At 39.9% G+C, this 20,172-nt stretch overlaps 1 protein-coding gene across 1 annotated transcript in view; it reads right to left on the reverse strand.

Moving 5' to 3' along the window:
- bean1 (brain expressed, associated with NEDD4, 1) overlaps positions 1 to 18,121 on the reverse strand; it is a 77,362-nt gene extending 59,241 nt beyond the window's left edge. Inside the window, exon 1 of the mRNA XM_038299386.1 lies at positions 17,641 to 18,121. The gene's annotated coding sequence lies outside the window, so the exon portion shown is untranslated. The remainder of the gene's footprint in view (positions 1 to 17,640) is intronic.
- Positions 18,122 to 20,172: the final 2,051 nt, after the last annotated feature.

Below are 20,172 nucleotides of genomic sequence, written 5' to 3' on the forward strand. Positions count from 1 at the left end.
GACATAGCAATGGGAAGTAAAGAAAAGGAATATTTCAGCGTTGATTTAAAGCAAGCACTTTTACTGTTTTCTAAAAAACATATGGGTGGTAGATGAACTTAGAGCTGAGCTTTTTCAATCTTTGGTTCTGGTTTATGGTTCCTAAAATTAGTAGAAGTAGTCAGCTCTTCTCCTATGAAACCAACTACATCTACGTCCACTTTAAAAGGGAGTCTTAAAACGTTCTTTTTTGATAATGCTTACAGTATGGTTAGAATGGCTCGGGTTATCCTGATATCTATTGTTATGCTATTATAGGCCAAGGTTGCTGGAGGACATAGGGGCCACTTTGCATCAAATACACTTTATTCTACTTTTCAATGTTTTTTTTAGCTGAAGGGCTAAATTTATCTAACTCTTTCATATCAGAGTACTCTCATCTGGACTGACTCTCGTCTTAGCTGTGACAACATCCTGGAGGGAAGTATCAGCTGGGCTGCTGCCATCAACAAATATAGATGGTAGATTTTGGCCTGTTTTTAGGTACTTAGTCCTGTTTCTCTCCTAGACATGAGCTCATCTTTGACCATGTCTTATTGTATGCACTCTCTTTGATCCTTTTTTCCCATGAAAACCAGCACATAGCTCATCTGTTTAACTGTTTTTTAGACAGAGCCACCTGTTGAGCTATTTTATTTAGGGATCAATTCTTCCATGGCCCTTTTGTAACCCAGTGACCTTGGCAAACGGCTACTCACATTGAGCCTGGTTCTACTGGAGGCTTCTTCCTGTTAAAAGGGAGTGTTTTCCCCCTCCTTTGTTACTTCATGTATGCTCAGTATTAGGGTATTGCTGAAGAGTCAACTACACAAGGCGAGTGAATTTTGCAATACATAAGCTGAATAGATTTTAACTGTATGTAGGGTAAACTTGAACCAGAAAACCCTAGAGGTCTGGGTGTTAATACACTGGCCATAAGCCTGTGTTGTATTTTGATGCTGATATTCAGTTATTTACTGAACAACAGATGTATTTTCAATTCAATTCTTTGAGATAGTGTCAATTTAAGGACTTTAGAACTTGGGTGATGCGCTCTACTATCTTAGTTTTAGTGAGGACAGTGACAGCAGCATCTTTAGGTGATAGAAGGCCACCCGTTATCATATTAATCATACGCATCCCTGTCCTCTGAGTAGAATTGATTTTAGTCAAAAGCTTTATTAGAAAGGTCAACCCAGTTTTCCAAGGACGACACTTATTCTTATCATTCAACAGTGTTGAATGCTGAACTAAGATATAATATGATCAGTACATTGTTTCTTCCACATTCTGCATTCCTTGTTAGGAAGTTGTTCAACTAACAAAACAGCCTTTTCAATAACCTTAGCGATGAAGAGGAGGTTTGAGGTTGGCTTGTAGTTCTCAGTAGCCTACTTGCAGTTGACTTGTACTGTAGTTCTGCAGTACCATCTTGTACAAGTGGCTCTTTTCAGCGCTCATCAATTGATCCTCCGCCATCTGTCAGGGTCCAATAGCCTTTGGTTAAAATGTAGGGTAGAACGTGGACAGGTTGCCAGTCAGTTGTGGGGTAATGCAGAGACTCACAGACAGTAGGAACAAGAACTTGGTCGGTGATTTCCCATTTTATTTGTCAGAATTGTAACATTTTGTCAAGATCAGCTGTAGCAGAGAACTTATGCACTGAACTTGATATGTATATATAGAGTATCCCTCTTATCTTCCAGGAGTTTCGATAAAGATATTTGCAAATTCAGTGAAGTCTCTGGTAGAAACAAGAAAGGCTACAGGTATACACAAGACTAAATATCACGAAAAGGATAACTGAACAGAAAATTATGCTTTACTCAGCTCCTCACTGGATTTCTTACAGCTGCATCTAACCTCTAAATCGAGACACTTAGTTGAATCAGATATCATCATCATCTGTGTACACAGAACAGTATGGTGATGCATGATATTTACAGATTTGAGTCGGACGAAAACACTTCATGTTGACAAATGCAAATTGTCACCTTAGTCACTGTTCAGTCAAAGCAAGACAATATTACATGCTCCATCTGTGAAAAACATTTGAGAAGGATTATAATATAACCACTTACCTTGCTAAGATGTTTTCTGTGTATGTGTGTGTGACTTGAAACTACAATCCATTCTGCACCGCTGTTATGTAAGCGTCCCAGCCACTCTGGCAGCTCAGCTCAACCAACTTTCTTCTCTTCCTTGCTCTCTCTCAAACACACACAGCAAAATGAACACACACATACTGTGGGTCTTACAGTTGGGTTTTTTTTTTGTGTCATTGTGTGAGGCAGAACAGAACTCACAGGATTAGTGTCATCTCTCGCCCCACAAAAGAACTGAAGCAAGCAGAAGAGCTGCTAGACTTTCTAAGGAAAGAAACATTCAGTAATTCCAAACCTGTGTCAATTTCATAAGAAAACTGTAGGTGTACTCTTCATGCAGGGTTCTAAATACAAACCTAACATAAGATAAGTTCCTGTTTTTAGGACCGTTAATTATAGATTCACCTGAAGATGGGTTTAAATATTAATACAGAAACAGTTGAATAACAGAGTCTGACATTTTCTGATGGTTATGAAGGAACGGGAGACAACCGCATCAGGTTTTATTGTCTAATGCTGCATGAGAGGGAAATAAAACATACCAAAACAGAAAAAAAAGCTCTACCAGCAGAACCCTGTTAAGAGTCCAAATAATATATAATATAATTCTTGGCAAATTTGTTTAATGTCTGTGTAACTAATGTTACCTTTTAAAAAGTATTGCCATGGATTGTTATGACAAGTTAAGGCAGAAATACATTGTATAAGTTTTTGCCCTTTTCGGGCAGATTCTCAAGTTTTTTTGATCAGCCGAGTTTCAGCCTTATTGTGAGTCCTGCAGCATACAGGGGGTAACGAGGGGTGATTAGCATATCACAACCACCTCCCAATCAGGAATCTTGAGTTTGGGGTAAAATCAAACATGTTTAAATTCAGTCGGCTATTGTGAGGTTTTCGGTCTATTGAAGCAGAGCTACGAGCCTCTACAAGCTGATTTATCTGAACCTCATGCACTGCGCAAGTCCAAACAAAGTAATCCTTCTTCTTCCAGATTTACCAGCGCCATCTCTCAGCCCTGAGTCCGAGGGTGGGTTTTGGACGTAGAGTGTGAACTGTTAGATCGCATCAAAGCATCATACAGTCTAAGAACATGTATCGAAAGCTGTGAACCTTTAAACCTTGCAGTTTTGTCATACAGTTTGAGCTGTAGCTAATCACAAAGATTGAAAATATGGTACAATGTATTCCCGGCTTTACCTGCTAAATTCAGCACAATGGAGAGGGGCATTATGACTACTTACCAAATCACACTTACATTCAAATTTATTCAGTAAAAATATAATGCCCTGACTGCTTCCTGCTGGTTTTGTGCGGTTAGGTTTCTTTCAGACCCAATCATCAGATCTACGCAGAGTTCTGCTGCTTCTGCCTCCACTCTAGGAGTGTAATAGAGACTGACACGGGAGTGGATTTTCACTCCTGTCCCGTCCTACTCCCACAGAAAAAAATTGTGTCCCGTCCCGATCCCGGGCCAGAGTAGAAATCTAAATCCTGTCCCGTCCCACTCCTGGGGAAATTACTCCCACTCCCATCCCGCTCCCATTCAGAATGACTCCCGCTCCTGCACCACTCCCATTCTTGTTGTCTTCAATAAGATTTCTGCAAATACACTGAATCTGAATTTCTATGAAGGGTCAGTTAAGTTCCTGTTTCTAACTGTAGTAACTGTTGGTCTTCCTGGTCTGATGCTCTTGTTCCAGATAATCGGAGCGTCCAGTTGATTCTTCCATACCTTTTGCTCCTTTCTGATACCAGTATTATAGTGAAATGTGGCCTTGTTCAGCACAGGAGCCCACTCATTTCAGAATGGCAACTTTTAAAATTGTTGCTGTGGGGGATTGTCATAGAGCGTGGTTGTCTGCATAATGGATCAGTCTAAGTTTACTGTCTTCAGTGAGCAGTGAGGGCTGCTGTGAGCCTCTCATTCCAAGAATGAAGAGCACCTGCTGTCTGTTTCCAATACAGAAAGCTTCCACTGATCTCCACATAGGCAGGATTTTGATATGTTTAACATATCTTTGACACTGTTGCATCAAAATAGATCTCTTTTATGTTTATTTCATCCACAGTCATATCCACTGTGTACCTCTGCCAACTGAACTTAGAATAAAACATTTTATAGAGTTTTTATTTTTTAGTTAATTTTTTGTTTTAAACATATTGAGTGTTTTTAATTAAACTCTGTCTTGCAGATGCTGATATCCCTATCTCTTAAAGCCTAGATCAGAGCTTTACGAAAGCCAGTAGCAACTTTCTCTGCTGAAGGGTTGCCATAACTAAGTACTTTTTAAGCAACAGTAAAGTCAAGTGAAAATGTTCTGTTGAACTGGAGTTAAATGTATATACTTGACAACTAAAATATGAAATAGAAATGCTGCTGTTAGTGTTACTCTGCAATGCTAACAGAGCTAAAGGCTAAAATTATAGTGAATCAAGTCATTTTAAATTATTTAAATAAAATGGCAAACTCCTGCCTTAATGAGCTGTTTGGTGTGTTTTCTCTCTGTGTCACGCACATTGACTACCCTCATGAATAACTAATGAGTGTTTATGACTGAAAGGCTTTTTGAAATACATCATTATGGATGTGATTATGTCACTGACTGAAGATGCTTTTTTTTCAGTCCTATTTACTCTCAAGTTAAGCAACAGTTGATTGAAGAAACCTTTTGAAACCATGATTATTAAATTCTGAAAAACAGCCTAACATCGTCAAGACAGCCTGTTTAGAGATTCATTTACTGTGTAGCGTAATGTTAATAAAATCATAAAAGAATCCATCAGAGGCTTATTATCAGATATGCATCCGATAATTTATGTCTCTCCTCAAAAGTGTACTTCCATTTACTTATGTAAAAGCAGAGCAAAATAACACAAAAAGTTTAAGTTATGCTCTGGGAAAAAATATTGGTATCAGACGTTATTTCGTCTGGATCAAGAAGAACCCAAAAATCATAGATCAGACTTTTTCTTTCTTTTTCTTCTCATGATTTTTAGCTTTGTACATTGAATTCATCCATGTGAGGATTTTTGCTACAGTACATCTAATTGACCATAGCGCACTGCCACATCAAAATAAAATCCATCACACCCTTGGAATGATTAAAAATTATGATATAACAAGCCTATAAGGTAGCATAATGTATATTTGCACACCTGTTCTAATTATTCAGAGTTTAAAATTATTTCAAATATAATGAGATATTCAAATGTACTTTATTTTGAAAAACCGTCTCCACCAGCTTCTGTCTGTGTTGCTATGAAGCTGGCTAGTGTATAAATGGCACCGGTGCTCTCTGTAGGGAAGGAAAATGGAGACAACAGTACAGTGTTGTTAAGTTAGAGACTTTGGGGACTTTTCAGACCCCTGGCAACTTTTTTTTTCATTTTTAAATAAACCACTAGACAAATATAGTGACTTTATGGTTTTAAGACGGTTTACTTTTAAGACTTTAAATGAAACCAGCAGTGGTTGTATTGTACTATTTGACAGCAGTTAAAAGTTGCCTTGAGTCTTTCCCTGCTTCCTTAAACACACAGGCAGAGGCAGCTGCCTTGTACTGAAAGCTCCGAATGCAGTTAGAGAAGAGTGTTGCATTTCAACTTCTTAATGTAGTTTAGTATTATAATTTTGTTGCAGATACACGTGTTTATCTGCAGATACATGTTTCATAGCATTTTACAGTTACAGGGTGGAGAGACTGTAGAAAACTGGGAAAAATAAATGTAACAATAATGATTTATTTTTGGAATAAGAATTATAAACTATTATTATTTAATTGCAATTGAAGAGTATCTCATTATTTTTTTAAGGGTAAAAATACAAGATAAATTTAGCAGAGCACCTAAGTAAGGTAATTATAGGAATTGTTTACTTATTTTTCAAACTGGATTCGTTCACATCCAGCAACAACCTTTTGGTAATGAATAATTCATATACGTACTGCAGCATGCTGGAGCTTGAACACTCATCAAGTCCTGCAAATAGATGCAATTTGCGCCTATATTTTTTAAATAGGGTTGTATCAGGTGTTCTTTTTTTTCTTTTTTAAATTCTTCTTTGCATAATTCTGATTTTTGAATTGGACTGTTTCTTTTAGAAAAAGATCAATTTCCAAGGTTTTGGTAAAATCCTTCCAATTCAAATGTTTTTAACTAGCTACCTCTGTTGTTAACTTCCAATTTTTGTCTCAATGTTTTGATTCAACCAAATTTAATTCAGTTTATTTCTATAGCGCCAATTCACAACACATGTCATCTTAAGGCACTTTACAGAGATAACCAGATCATACAGTCAAATTAATTCAAAGTCCTCTATCTAAGGAAAACCAGCTGATTGCATCGACTCATTGACTTCTGGAAACAGATGACGCCACATACATTGGTATGTGTTCAGTGGAGAGCAATACTACTTAACACTGAAGTTACAACAGTCCATTAGCTTGCTCAGATTTTGATCATTATATTGTTTAATCTAACCAAAACAGTTTTAACCAACTAGATTGGTTGTTTTTCCAACCAATCTATTCTTAGAATATATCCAAACTCTATCCAGCTGACAACTACTCTCCTACAAACTCGCACATCTTGACTGAATACTGAGGCTGTTTGAATCCCTGACGAAATTCTTGCAGTTTCGAAACCACTTCCCGAAGCGGTCACGTGGAATCACGGTGGCGAGGCCTCGGACGTCATCAATTTTGGCCCCTCCACTAAATGAATCACACCTCGACATGCGCCCCCTCCATTACTCGACACACGCCTCGAAGCCTCGGCTCATCTCATAACATCAGAAATGATAACTTTTTCAAATTTTTTGTATGCTTTACAACTTTCACTGTCCAAGGAGGAGAAGAACACAGAGAGGAGACAGAGCAGATTAGGTAAAGAGAAGAGGAGACACAGAGGACCAGCATAGCAGCCACAAAACCAAAGGGTCTCCAAATCTGCCCTTTGATATTTGGGATAAGTCTACTGGTCCTAAACAGTTAGAACTGTTGTAGTTCCCCTTCTTTAGTTTGGCAAACAAAAGAGCATTTCATGAAAACTGTTTTAAAAGCTTTAAATGGTTGGAATATTCCTGTCAAAAATGTTGCTTTCTGCAGATATGTTGCATTGGTGAATGATGGAGTCAATAATTGGTAAAAGGAACTCAGCAAGTTTAAAAAATGTAGAAAATGTTTGTAGAAAACAGTGAGTTTTTTCATGGCTGGCCAGGCAGCTTGCTGGATGCTCAGCAGGCCTAAACCTCTGATCCTAGAAGTGCCCCTGCTACATAAACATAAAGTCTTAAAAACAATATCTAACTTTTCACATATTTTAGCATTTGCAGTTTGTTAGCTGTCCAGCTGTAAACTGTGCAGAGATTATTTTTCTCCCTATTAGACCAATTCAGAGAATAATAACAGCAAAGAAAAGAAGCAGAAATTGAGAGACATCAGCAGTTAGTGAAAGAGAAACTGGGGGAATCGGGTTTCACATGAAGCCGCTACACCACTTCATCATTCCTTCAACTCACTTCCTGGTATTCCCTCTCTCTGATGCTCTCCAGTGTCCCTCTCTCCCTCCTCTCATCCATCTCTTCCTTGCTCTCTCTGACAGTCCATTAGGCCCACACAGCCCTGTCATCCATTCAAGCTGTCAGTCCTGAATGCTGCCCAGATCTCAGAGCGACTCTCCGTTTGTAGCCGGGTAGGCAGGAGCAGCGCTTAGAGCCTTCGATAAGGGCCCCAGAGTTCAGTTCTCCTGACAGTTGGGTCACAGGGTTAAACCTCACAGTTAGACGATCAGAGCTTTGCTCCTTGCAGAAACAGACTTTATGTGGTTACACACAATTACAGGACCTGGAAAAATCTGTTTTTTTCCCACCAAGTGTTCCAGACCGGTAGTTCTCCAGAAGAGCATGAATTCTTCTATAAACAGGATGCATAACAGTACCTGAAAACACGGTCAGAAGCAGCCCGTCCTTCTTATAGCCAAATTCTTATTATTCTTTCACAAAAAAAATATGTAAATGAATTGCAGTGTTTGGAACATCGGCCCCACCCCCATTTCAACTAAATGGTTTGGTCGCTGAAAACTGAAAGCTAAAGTGTATCAGGCTGCTCTGGTAAAATACAGAAGGCTTTCTGTCCTGCAGATAGTAAAGAAAACACAGAGCCTAAATTTTCTCTTCATCTTTCATATATATAGTAATCTTATGTTAGATTACCTGCCTATAGGGCGTATGTATAAAATACAGGGAAAATCGTTTTTACTGTCTACAGTAAAAGAACTTTAACTGTACTTTATGACAATCACTGAAATAATTTTCAATTGATATTGCAAATTTATTTTGATTTTCTCTTGCACTAACCAAAGACTTGTGGATGTTTCACTCCAGGGTTTTTATAGTTTTCATGAGCTTGCAAACCCCTCTTTTCCAGAACCCATTGTCTGATGACTTTATTGTTACGGCTGTGTGGAAAAGTGCTCACTTGCATGAACATTTGCCATGTCTTTACCAAGGAAAGTCATTATTGGCTGTCCTAACAGTTGCTAGATGACATCATCAAGTAATTTGCTTTAACCCAGCCCTAGAAGAGAGTAATATTGAGACAAAAAGTAATTAAAACCCTGTAAAAACATTGAAAAATAAGAAATTAAATCTAAAAAGTTAGCATGTTATATTTTGCTGGAAGCAAAAATACAACAAATAAAAATATAAAATAATCTTGTACATTATTATTATTACTAAAGCCAGATGGCAGAGGCACACAGAGTGTGTATTAGACTGTATATGAGTTAAATAATGGCAGGAATCTTTTTTAGTGTAACATTTACAAAGATAAAATCCCCCCGCACATTTTGTTACATATATTAACACCCAATTAAGGGTGGATCAGTGTACGGAAGAGGATTTTTTTTTTTTTAAAGTTAACTGTTTTTTAAATATTATTTCAGTATAATATGAGAAAAATGTCAGAATTCTGACTTTAATCTCAGAAATCTGACTTTTTTCTTAGAATTCTTACTTTTTTCTTATATTTATTATTATCATTATTTTTTTTAAGACACTAGAAAGGTCTGAATAGTTTCCAAACCTAGAGACAAAGTCGTTTGATAGGTAAGGGCCATTTTGGATGGCTGCTACTGTAGTAACAGTGCTTGCATGGATTTATCTGTGTTCTAGCTGCAACTCTCTCTTCCCTAATGTGGCGCAAACCCACTTTAAGCTTATTACTGCCAATAACAGGCTGGAGTGAGAAAATCAATGTTGTTAAATCTAATATGACCAAACTTTAATGCCATATGTTAACCTTTGACGTAATGGAAGTAAAAACCAAGATATTTAGCTGAAAGAAGGGATTCAACAGACCTCAAGCAAGATGGGTTGAGTCATGCACACAGAGTGCACTAAACTGTGTTGAAACGTCTTAAACCAAGAGATCATGGCCTGTCTTGGTTTATTGAATTTTCCTGACCTGGTTCAGAGACACAGTGTCAGTGTCAGACTAAAGTCAAGAGGCTGTTGATGCATCGACCTTCACGGCTGACTGGAGAGGCCCCTCTCAGATAACCCATGGCAAGGCTTTAATAGTCTCTGTCGTACTCAGCACTATGCAGCCTTCGAGATGTCGCAATGTTAGAATCCTCCTCGCAGAAAAGTCACAGGTGAAACAAATCTCCATGTTTTACTTGTTTCATTTATTATCACCCCACAGGTCTTTCTGTTATTTGTTGAAATCTTCCTCTTTCTTTTAAACTCAAGAAAGAAAACACATTTTTCCCTGTACTGCATTTTCATTGCAGTGTAACCTGGGTGATGTTAGTTGAGTGGTTGTCTTGCTGCTGAAGCTGTGCGTGGAAGGGTTGTGAGGCTACTGTACTTCACTGCTGTAACAACTGAGCCAACCCGTGTGGGAGGATGACAGAGCGAGAGAAGAGATGAGTTGATCCAACAAAAAAAAAAAAAAAATCTAATCCCTACAACTCGCCTGTAATGCGCCTGTAGGGAGCTCCGTTGTCTTTGTGTTGGCCAACAGTGAATTTGCCTTAAGTTTAATTGCTTCCTCTGGTGTGTGTATGTTTGTTCTTGGCTCTCTTACTGCAGTAAAATACAAAACTGTGACTGTGGGTGGATTTCTGATAAGCTGTGATTTAATACTCATGAACTCACCCAATGCTGAGTAAGAACACACGTCCTTTCCTCTTATTGTCCTATTATAACTATTACACCTTTGCTAGTGGTTCCTAGAATTTCTAAAAGTAGAATAGGAGGCAGACCTTTTAGTTATCAGGCTCCTCTCTTGTGGAAGCAGCTACCAGTTTTAGTCCATGAGGCAGACACCCTGTCTACTTAGGTTACTAGGTAGGCTTAAAACTTTCCTTTTGATAAAGCTTATAGTTAGAGTGGCTCAGGTTATCCTGAGCTATCTCTATAGTTATGCTGCTATAGGCTAAGACTGCTGGGGGACATAGGGGCAACTTTTTTTATCATTCTGCTTCATTAAATCTCTATTCTTCCACTCTGTAGAATCTGTTAGTTCAATCTCTGTTCTGCTCTCTCTGCTTTTTCTCATAGTAGCTTTGCCTTGTCTGTTCTTGTTTAGCTATGACTCCATCCTGGAGAGAAATATCAGCTGTGCTGCTCCGATCAACAGCTTTGCTTATAGTTGTTTGAGATCTGCCTGTTTTTCCAGTTTAGTCCTGTTTATCTGACTAACTGGATGTGCTCTCTTCATCCTCTGGCATGGGAGCTGGCTCGGAGCTCTTATGCCTGGCTGTGTGTTTTCTGAACGAGGCCGCCTTTTACAGTTGCCTTTTGTATGTCTGCTTCTGTCTCCTTGAACCCCAGTCGGCCTCGGCAGATGGCCGCTCACACTGAGCCTGGTTCTGCTGGAGGTTTCCTCCTGTTAAAAGGGAGTTTTTCCTCTCCACTGTCGCTACAAGTATGTTTAGTGTGGGGATTGCATTTGAGTCAATGAGTCGATGCTTTGAGATGACATGTGTTATGGATTGGCGCTATATAAATAAATTTAACTAAACTATAACCAAGACCTTTAATACATTTTGCTGTAATACAAAGGAGAGCAAAATTATAAAGTGCAAGAAAAGGGGTGAATGATTTTATATATCTGAGAAAAGTGGCGTGCACTGCGGTTTAGCTGATTAATCCCTTCCATTAATTACCTACCAAGTCATGGCAGTTAATTTAAGCTGACAGTTCTACTAGGGTTGCATTAAAGAGTAACTTCACCTAAAATAAAATTTATTTTTATGATAAACTGTATAAATCGGACTTTAATTACATTTCATTTACATTTCAGTGTAAACTTGTTTAATTCTGCAATATTTCAGATAAACTGCCTCAGTGCTGCCCTCTATGTGATGAATTTTCCTATAAGTTAACAAAGTACGCTACGAATGAGGTTTGGGCTCCATACACATTCATGCAATCGTAGCTTGAATTCCTTTACCTTTCGTGGGGTAGAGCATATGAACACTATTGGTTGGTAAGAAACTCCATACAGCCTTTAGCCTTACGGACATCAGCACATGACCAAAATGCACATGGGTGAAGCTAATGACTAGCATCTACAACCTGCGGCTCCGGAGCCACAAGTGGCCCTTTGGACATTTGTAATTGTTTTTCATTTGTACAGTGGCTAAAAAAATGACAAAGAATCAAGAAAGGCTAAGTTCACACGGCAAGCTAATGCAACCTCAGTAATGCTACGTTCACACCGGACGCAGCAGGAGGAGCAAAATCACGTCTGCTGCTTTCATTTTGCTGCTTGTACCAGTTTAGTTCTGACGCGTGGCTGAAGCAGGAAAAAGTGGGCCTGATGCGCATTTGGCGGAGCTACCCTATCTTTTCTTTGCCTGGCAGCTATATTTGCTGTGATCAGTGGGAATAAAGTAGTTTTAATATGTTTTTAAGTGTGAAAATCCACCTGAAAACGTAAAGGTACACTATGCAACCGGTGTTGATTTTCCAGCGAGACTCCCCCCAGAGGGCGAAAGTAAAAGTGCACTGTCGTAAATATGCACAGCTGTTCTCCTGGTTTCTCCGTCAAGCCAGGCGCGGTTGTTTTGAGCTTAGCAGACAGGCGAACGCAACGAATGACTAATGCTGCGTTCACACCGCAGCTGGCGCGACAGAAGCAGCGAGTTTACATGCAAAGTCAATGGTTGACGCGCGTCAAGGCGCAGCAAAAGGTCCCGCGGCGCGTTTTGAGCAGCAGGCGCAGCACGTCTGAGCAGCTGAAGCAGGGAGAGAGACACAGCGCTGATGATCAGAGGCTATGATCTCTCCTCTTAAACAGTTTATTGACGCCTAAATTAACTTAAAATGCAGAAATCTGCCGGCAGAATATGCAGTTTGGATTATTTAGATGAAAAACACCTACCAGCCGCCGCGGTGAACCGCGAGGACGTGACCTGGCCAGAGGCTGCTGATGAAGGGATTCCTTCTGTCGGCGCACCGCTGGTATGTGGGGGTCTGAGCGGCTCCGACAGAAAAAATATTGAAGGCAGGATAATAATCTGAATGAACTGACGGTACTGATTACGTTTTCAGGTGTATTTTCTCATTTAAACACATATTAAAACTACTTTATTCCAAATGATCACAGCAAATATAGCTGCAAGGCAGAGAAAGGATAGTGAAGCTCCGCCCAACGAGCGTCAGACACACTTTTGCACCGCACAGCCAGAGCAGCAAAGCTGCTTCAGCCGCGCGTCAGAACTAACTGGTTCAAGCAGCAAAAATGAAGCAGCAGACACGATTTTGCTGCGTCCGATGTGAACGTAGCATAACTGCACAAAGATCGCCACTGTGCTAGCAACGAGCATGCTTTTAACTCGGGGGTGTAGCAGTTCTCGGCCGTAAAGCAAGACTGACTCTCACGAGACTTCTGAGCCTGTGGGTGCGGGTCGGTGCTCCTGCAATTGCAAGTGCGGTTTTTCCCCCACAGACCACCAGGGCGGCCGAGAATACCTTTGTTCAACCTAAAATGACTCATTTAATCATCCAAAACGTTATGGAACACATTAACTGAAAAATGTTGCATAGTGTGCCTTTAATCAGTGCAGTCAGTTCATCCAGATCAGCCGCTCAGACCCCCACATACCGGCGGTTCGCTGTCAGTAGGAATCCCATTCAACAGCAGCCTCTGGCCCGGTCGCCTCCTCGCGGTTCGCCGCGGCGGCTGGAAGGTGGTTTTCAAGAACATAATCCAAACTGCAGGCACATGGATAATAAAAGCGAACATGTTTTGTCGGCAGGTTTCAGCATTTTAACTTAATTTAGGAGTTAATAAACTGTTTCAAAGGAGTGATCACACCACTCTGTATCATCAGCGATGTGTCTGTCTCCCTGCCAGCTCCCAGAACAGCTTCTCTGATTGGTTGATGCAGCGCGTCGAGCAGCAAAAGTTCAATTTTACCACCTCGAGCAGCAGCGTGTTTGCGGCGCGTTGCGCACGTCAGATGCTTAAAAGTTCCCGACGCGCTGCTTCAGCTGCTCAGACGCGCTGCGCCTGCTGCTCAAAACGCGCTGCGGGACTTTTTGCCGCACCTTGACGCGCGTCAACCATTGACTTTGCATGTAAACTCGCTGCTTCTGCTGCTTCCGGTGTGAACGCAGCATGTGTGTTGTTGCTTTCTTTTAAAAATATGCCACCCATATATTTTCCCCTCCCAAAAAAAAATCTAAATTTTTATGCTTCCATACGGTCTGTGGTTTAAAATTGGATACTTTTAAATGGCATAGGTTTTGTATTGTTTTTTTGGATTCTTTTGACTTGTGATTTGATCATAGTATTGTCAGCTCTCATTAACAATTATAATAGCAACACAGAGACGCCACCATTTGTTATGACTTATTGTGCTGCTTTGCGACATCTACACAGTCTTTCTGTACATGTGGGTGGCTTTGTGGCCCTGGACCATTTATACTGGATTTTAATGGCGACAGGAAAAAAAAGGTTTCAGCCAAAAAAATCAGAATTGAAAATCAAAGGGTATTTTAAATGAGTTCTCACAACAGGAGGACCTAACATTGACATAACAACCAACAGGATGGCATTGTTGTCAGTTTTAACTTGGCATCCCCAAAGTCGGTCCACAATGGCCATTGTGCTGCAGGTTTTAGAGGTTTCCCTGCTTTAGCACAGCTGATTCTGATTATTGCAGTTCAGCAAAAACCTGTTAATCAGCTATCAATGAAAATCAGCTGTGCAGAAACAGGGAAAGCTTTAAAACCTGCAGGACAGTGGCCCTTGAAGACCGACTTTGAGGATGCCTAGTTTAAACTAACGTTAAATTAGTAAGAACGTTCCACTTGAGAGCATCAATGCTGCCCCCTTTTGGTATTAGAGGGGAACTGCTTGTTCTTGTGGCAGAGAATTGTGCCATGAGGGTGAACATACGCAGCCCAGGCCACTACCTAGCTCCTCCCTTGCCAAAGGTATGATATAGCTCCCAATGGTGCATTCACTTTACCTATAAACTTGGAACGACTTAGTCAGAGTGACTTTATCTCTGATTTCCTGCTTCTAGGTGCTATTGTTGGCCATTATGGCCACTGTTGTGAGCATAAAAATGACAGAAACACTATTTTACGTGGTATTCCATTTACTAAACGGAAGGTATCAATCTCACTATGATAGGATTTGGTTTGGCTTAAATTCGTAAGGAAATCATATTTAAATGTCAAATCATTCTTGCTTAAACATGCATGTAAATGTTCTCTTTATTACACTATATTGTCCAAAAATTTTGAAAATTTATATTTAAAAGAAAAATCCTGTCTTAAAATCTGTTTTTTTTCCTTATCTTCTGAAGGCCAGTTAGTTATACGTCAGCCTGAACAACTAAATTAGGCCAATCATATATCAACGGTCATCTGTCAACCATTTTTTTTTTGGTCATAGCATCTTGATTCATATGTTGCAGCTAATATGCGCAACGGTTGAAATAAGAAATAAGAATCATTTCCTTTCCCACTGAGTTCTGTCCCAGTGTTTACGGGGATGGACGTCTGTGTCTTCAGCAGGCGTAGAGCTAACAGAACTGGCAGCGTTACGAGGCAAGGGCTCAAACATGGACGGCTGGAAGCCTTCTACACCAAACCAAGCTTCTGCCGCCCTGGCGTCCTCTTCCACAACATCTTCATCCCCGCTTTCCTCCTCTAAATAAAAAATGTATGACGGAGGAGACTCCTCCACGACCTCCGACACTAAACTCTCCTCCTCTTGCATGTTTCCTCTGTCCATAGCGTTCCTTGACAGTGTCGTTTTTCTAAGTCACCAATTTAGTGCTACTTGGTCCCAATGTAATTTCCCATGGGGAACCTACTAGCACTAATTTGTTAACTGGTTAGCAAAATGCTCCCAACAAACTGGCCACAATCAAACTTGTGAACCTTCGGCCACAACAATCCTGCCCCCTTGATAAACGACCAATCACATTCACTTTATTCACTCGTGTAAAGTCGTGCACCACTCGGGAGAATTCGGAAATGCAACGGTTGGAACAGCCGGTTCCCTACGACTTTGATTAGAAAAGCAGCAATGTTTTTTATGGAAAACCTGCAGAGATCGCAGTTCAAGCTTATTCCAAACAGGAAAAAAAAGTCTCTGTGCACACCAACCATCTGGCTTTGAAGAAAGCATGACTAAAAGCCATCATCAACACACCTTGATCCCAGTGAGACTTTTTATGGTAGAAGCTTTGTGCTATTTAGCTTAAATGGTATAATGCTAGTGTCAAACTTTCACTGGTTAAAAGTTTTATTCTCTGGTAGTGGTGGTTCTAGACCTCTTATTTTGTGCTAGACCTCTTATTTTGTGCTAGACCTGGTTCTAGATCTAATCTCTAGACCTAACCTAATTTTACCAAGGGGGTTGGGGTGAGGCTAGTGTGTCTTCGTGGGAGCTCAGAGCAAAACAATAGCACAAAAAAAGAGGGCAATAGTTAATTTTCTCTTATCAATAACCTAAAAAAATCTGATGGCTTTGGAGAACCTCGTCTAGTAGATGAAAACTGTTTTTAGCTCAATATAGATGTAACTAAAAGTGCGACACCTTCTTTTTATAAATCATGTATACCCTAACTTTAAAAAAAATAAAAAATTAGGTACAGCTTCTTGTCACTTCTTTGCAAAGGTACATTATCATATAAAATGTATTTAGTATTATGTTTTCAGTGTAGGGGCCATAATAGGGGCCAGGACCAATTCTATATAAGATTTGTAGCAACAATTGATTTTATGTTTGTTTAAAGGAGAAGTTCGGTTTTTAACACTTTTAGCCCATTTTCTGTAGTGTCCAAGATGAAATCGAATGATCGACACCAAAATTTTGACAATTGGTCCTGTCTCTGCTTTTTGGCTCATTTAGAATCCACCCCTGGCTGCTTTAGAATGGCTTCCATAGAGCATGTCCGATAATGTCCTTAAAACAACCTTAAACGTTCTTTTTTTTAAATATGCTACTCACCGGGTCGTCAGCGCTGTTCAATGACGTTCCAAAAAAAGTTTTGTGAAGAAAAAACGTTCCTGTAGTGTTTTATTTAGCATTTTGTAAATCCCATTGAGTTCTGTTGGAATAGTCAATATTCCCCTGCCACCGGAAATGGAAATGGGGCCTGTTTACACAGTTGTAGTCTTTTCGCTTCACTCTGTGTACTCCGACGTCGAGGTGCTAACGTCTCTGTTAAACACTTTAAAAAACTCTGAAAATGGAATACGAAAGGTGGATTCTTGATTCTCGACTATTCCAACAGAACTCAATGGGATTTACAAAATGCTAAATAAAACACTACAGGAACGTTTTTTCTTTACGAAACTTTTTTTGGAACGTCATTGAACAGCGCTGACGACCCGGTGAGTAGCATATTTAAAAAAAAGAACGTTTAAGGTTGTTTTAAGGACATTATCGGACATGCTCTATGGAAGCCATTCTAAAGCAGCCAGGGGTGGATTCTAAATGAGCCAAAAAGCAGAGACAGGACCAATTGTCAAAATTTTGGTGTCGATCATTCGATTTCATCCTGGACACTACAGAAAATGGGCTAAAAGTGTTAAAAACCGAACTTCTCCTTTAAGACATTAGTCAAAAATCATGAGTTATTTTCTTTCCCCATTAGAAATATCTGTTAGTTAGAAAACACATTAAAGTTCATGGCTATTAACTTAATGTGAACAACATTAAAGGATAGAAACCCTACTTTTGCACAACAGGGTGCTTTTTAATAATGCTGTAATATGTTAAATTATATGAGTAAAATTAGTCCAACAGTTGGGAAAATCCTGCTCCACCAACATTCAGTTATTTGGTTCTCATAAAGTATTTTTTTTATGGAAATAATGCCTAATATATTTTTCCTTTCCCTGGGAAGAGAAAGGAGACAGAAAGATGTCAGCAAAAACTGTAAGTTCGGAGCCTCGGCAGAAACAAACCCTCCAACCCACACATCCAAACACTGCAGTGGGTTTACAGCGCAGTCAGCATGAAGGCGGTCAGCTGCTTACCTGCAGGAGAACTGCAGAGATGTGCGCCTGGAGTCCTGGAGGTCCTCAAATCGATGCCTCCCGCAGCATCAGCAGCAGCATCCCACTCTCATCCCCTCGATGGTCCCTCCCCCTTCCTCTCCTGTCCCCTGCCTCTATCCCGGGACTTGGCCCACCGCCTCAAAATAGCGCTTGAGGATTTACCAAAAAACAAACAAACAAAACAGCCGAACCGCCGCCTTCCTCCCGCTCCGTCCTGCAGAGCTACCTTTCTCCTCACCGCTCGGTCACTGATCGGAACCGGGATGAGAAGCTCTCATCTGCGTCCCTCCGCATCCAGCGCTCCTTTGGTTCGGTTCGGTTCGGCTCGGTTGTTCCGCAGCTCATTTAAAGTGTGTCATTCCAGGAAAGCTCAGCGCACGAACCAGGCCATGGTTTATGCAGGCAGAGCGGAGACATCCAGCAGGAAATCCCTCTCCTGCACAAACTGCATCAGCTTTAATGTGCTGTCAGCTGAAAGTAGGCAGTCCATCGGATTTAAATATTTATATGGGCCAAAAATCATTTCTTTTGGACCGCACATTAAAAGCATTGGGAGACCGTAAGCACAATAAGGTATCTTAAAATAAAATTTGGAGAAATTTAGGAGGAAAGCATTCTGGGGCTGCAACTAACAATTATTTTGCAAATCAATTAATCTGTCGATTATGTTTTCAATTAATTGATTAAAAGTTGGATAGCCGAAGGTTCTGTAAGCAAGATTTTTACTAAATTAACCAGAGGAAACTTTGGATTTAACATATTGACAGACGAAAACATTTTTTTTTATCTTAATTGTACAATGTTTACATATATATATTTTAAAATTATGGTATAATAAGTGCTCAAAGGTTGGTTGCTCTGTCAGCTAAAGGCTTGTTTTACAGTCTCTATACACCATTTAACGAATAATTGATTACTAAATTATTTCAAAAATTACCATTAAGGATTAATTCTATCAATTGTTTCAGCCCCAAAGCATTCCTTACTTACTCCATTTATATAAGCTATAGCTATTAAACAAACTATAGCCTATAGTTCAAAATGTTTAGAATATTCAGATTAAGACTTTTATACTTTCTTCATATCTCAAACTAAGTGTGACCTCTGATTTGGTTGATTCCTGCACTAGCTACGGTCTGTTATGGTAAAGGAAAAGCTGGTAAGTCCATACAAAACACTTTCAGGTAGATTACCCTAAAGTTAGCCTCTGATTAAAAGGCATAAATAAACAAGCTCAGTCTTATTTCAGATATATCAGTTTCGCATGTTCTAAATGGAGCACTTTGCTTGACACTTCCCTTTTTTTGATCAAACTTATAGTAAGAATAGTCCAGGTTATTGTGAGCTATCACTATAACTATGCTGCTATAGGCTTAGGCTGCTTGAAGACTTGGGGTCACCTTTAATCATTCTGCTTTATTCTAACTACATTCTCCCATTCGGCAATATTTTTCAGTAGCTTCATCTCATCTGCTCCTGTTTAGCAGTGACACAGTCTTGGAGTTAAAATATCAGCCGGGTCGCTGCAATCAACGCCTTTTTTATAGTTGATAGAGTTGGGCCTGTTTATACATGTTTGGTCTTGTTTCTATCATATAAATAGCTTTAGGTTCATCCCTTTGACATGAAAACTGTCTCAGAGCTCATCTGCTTAACTGTTTCTTTCCTAAACAGAGCCACCTATGGAGCTACACTGCAAAAAACTTCTAGAAATAAGTCACATGTCTTAAATTAAGTGTATTTCCCCTTAATTTGTGTAGGTAAATAAGAGGATTTGCCAATGCAATGAGTATTTTTTTTTTTCTCTTAAAATAAGATAATTCGATAATATGCACTTGAAATAAGACAATGCAAGCGTTTCTTATTTTATTTTAAATGTAAATTGTCTTTTTTCATCGGTAAAGTTTCTCACTTACCTCCTCAAGTCAAGAAAAAATTCACTTATTTTAAGAAAATAATTACTTATTTAGATTTTTATTTTTTCCAGTGTAGTTTACCTTTGCTCTCATCAAAAGTATTTATGTATCAGTGCTTCTATGTTTCTTTTGTATGTCTGCTTCTGTCTCCTTGAACCCCCAGTCTGTTAGGATCCAGAGGTTTGCCCTCCAGAGGGCGACATGGATCCCTTTCTGTGGGCTTCTGTTGTCTGTTGGGAGAGCTTCCCTGTTGGGAGAGCTTCCCTCTGAGCCGGATTGTTGTTCCCTGTTGTGGTTAGCAAGCCTGAGCCATCCTGCCCGTTCTGACTCCGTGAACCTGTACCTGAACCTAACCTACTTTGTCTCCTCCGCTCCCCAGGAGGAACCCTGTCTGGTTTTTCCAATAAACAATTGGACTTTTAACCTGCCTCTCTGTGTCTGTGTGTTCTGCGTTTGGGCTAGAAATCCTGCCTGATCATGACACAGTCAGCATCAGTAGAAGGCCGCTCACGCTAAGCCTGCTTCTGCTGGAGTTTTCTTCCTGTTAAAAGAGAGTTTTCCTCTCCCCTGTCGCTGCATGCATGCTCACTGTGAG

This window comes from Cyprinodon tularosa, unplaced genomic scaffold, assembly GCF_016077235.1.
Source record: "Cyprinodon tularosa strain WSP-4 unplaced genomic scaffold, ASM1607723v1 ctg428, whole genome shotgun sequence".
Lineage (NCBI taxonomy): Eukaryota > Metazoa > Chordata > Actinopteri > Cyprinodontiformes > Cyprinodontidae > Cyprinodon > Cyprinodon tularosa.